Source organism: Sorex fumeus, unplaced genomic scaffold (assembly GCF_029834395.1).
Source record: "Sorex fumeus unplaced genomic scaffold, SorFum_2.1 ptg000070l, whole genome shotgun sequence".
Classification (NCBI taxonomy): domain Eukaryota; kingdom Metazoa; phylum Chordata; class Mammalia; order Eulipotyphla; family Soricidae; genus Sorex; species Sorex fumeus.
Window position 1 is genome coordinate 6346633 of NW_026606127.1, and position 2552 is coordinate 6349184.

A 2552-nucleotide genomic window follows, 5' to 3' on the forward strand; every position below is an offset into this window, starting at 1 on the left:
AGTGCGGTGAGGGAATCTCACCACGCCACCTCCAAGAAGCCCCAGTGAGGAAAGCCAGGTGCGAGGTCAGGAGATTGTTGTTTTAGACATATTTGGAATTAATTTTAGATCGAAAAGTACACATCATTGAAAATACTTATGTGCTTAGTAATAAATTACTACACACTTGTTCAATCACGTCAGAGACCTCACTCTGCTCAGAGAACTAGATTTTTAATTACAGATCCGTTTTGACCATGTGTCATTACTGAGAATCACTATCAGTAGATATGAAACTCACTATACAGAAAGATGCACACAGGTTACTATGAGTCATCTATGTTGTTAATGTGAGTTGGCCATTAAACTTCACTGAGACCCTTTGTTCTGTCCTTTATAGGAGCCACATGATTCTCACCTTCCGTTCAAGTTGAACTTGTAATAAGGTGGAATGAAATCATCAATATGCTTCTCACCTCATTCTTCAGGAGAAAAATCCTACATACAATCAAGGTGGTCAAAGTGCAGACAACACCATCCACCTTTTCCTGGAGATGTATAGGGGACTGAGGTGAGAACAGCAAAAGGCTCTAGTTTAATGGTCTTAATTAAGGTTTCAGGGAACGACATTAAACAACCTCATATACCATCTTCCAAAAGAATTATTTTGTAAAACTGATGCCTAGGGTATGGTAAAAGATAATATGGTAAAAACCATATTTTTCTTTCTGGGACATTAAATTTCTAAATCTATTTATGCATGCTGCTTTGAAATACATTCCTTGATTAGGAATCATTGTCTGCCATAGGAGTGAGGAAGGACAACACTCAAAGTAATAAGAAGAGAAAATATGGAAAAATTAACTCCTACTAAGTTTAACACATTTACTAAAATTGAAATGATAAAATGATGAGCATGGTCCTTGCACAGAGATGATATGCAAACTTGTAAAGCATTCCATATTTTTGTTGCAAGAAGAATGACCAGGTCTACTTTAAGCTAAGAAAATCCCCACAAGTACAAAAATTCTACATAAAGAGAGCACAAGTCCCCATCACAACAATCTCTCTCAATGTCAATAGACTAAATGTGCCAATTCAGAGGCACAGAATAGGAAGATGAATTAGAAAACTTAAACCAACGATCTGCTGCCTGCAAGAAACACGTCTGAACAATCAAAGCACCCATGGGCTAAAAGTAAAAGAGTGGGAAATAAGTTTTCAAGAAAATATCACCTCCACAAAGCTGGAGTGGCCATACTAGTATCAGACCACATGGACTTCAGGCTAAAGGTTATCAGAGACAGTGAAGGTCATTTCTTAATGATCATGGGATATGTACATCAGAAAGAACTCACCCTCCTCAATGTATATGATCCTAATGACAGACCAGCAAAATACTTAAAAACAACTTCTAATTGACTTATAGAAAAACATTGATAGCAACACAATACTAGAAGGAGATTTCAACACTTCTTTGTCACTTCTCCATAGATCAAACAGACTGAATCTCAGCAAGGAAATCTTTTCTTTAAGGTAAGTAATGAACAACCATTGGCTTAGAAAAGAAATCAAAGAGGAAATAAAAAGTTTCCAGAAACAAATGAGAATGAGGACACAAGCTGCCAGAACTTGTGGGACACAGCAAAAGCAGTGTTAAGAGGAAAGATTATAGATCTGCCAGAATTCATCAGGAAGAAAGAAAGGGCCTACATGAATAAATTAGAGCTCAAGATTTTGGAAAATGACCAAGAAAAGTAGTCCAAACTAGGCTGGAGGAAGGAAATAATAAAACTTGTACCAGACATCAATGAGCTAGAATCCCAAAATACAATCCAAAAGAACAATAAAAGCAAAAGCTGGTTCTTTGAGAAAATAAATAAGATCAATAAACCATGAGAAGCCTCTCAATGAAACAAAGAGAAAGAATTCTAATAAATCGAATCAGAAATGCAAAGGGGAGTATCCTAATAGAAAGTACAGAAATCCATAGGATCATCAGAGATTATTTTGAGAATCTTTGCAGCACGAAATGAGAGAATCTTGAAAAAATTTGATAAATTATTGGATTCCAATTGCCTCCCAAGGCTGAACCAAGAAGATTTGGAATACTTGAACCTATCACAAACAAGGAAATTGAAATGATGGTCAAAAGTACACCTGCAAACAGAATCCATGGCCCAGATGGATTCAATATTGAACTACTTCAAACCTTTAAAGAGAAACTGCTTCCAACATTTTTAAGATTTTCCAGGAAAGTGAAGAAACAGAAATACTCCCAAATAGTTTTTATGATGCAAAGATCACCCTAATACTCAAATCGATAGAGATACCACAAAAAAAGAAAATTACAGACCTATTTCCTTGATGAATACAGATACAAAGATTTTCAAGAAAATACCAGCAAAGAGAATCCAGAAACTCAACAAAAGATCACACACTATGACCAAGTAGGTTTATCTTGGGGATGCAAGGATTGCTTAACATTCTCTATTCAATCAATAGAATACACCATCTCAATAAAATAAAGATAAAAGTCATATGATTATATCAATAGATGTAGATAAAGCATT

At 35.5% G+C, this 2552-nt stretch overlaps 1 pseudogene; it reads left to right on the forward strand.

Annotated features, from left to right (window-relative positions):
- The first annotated feature begins 853 nt into the window (after positions 1-853).
- On the forward strand, positions 854-947 carry LOC130037119 (uncharacterized; annotated as a pseudogene).
- Positions 948-2552: the final 1605 nt, after the last annotated feature.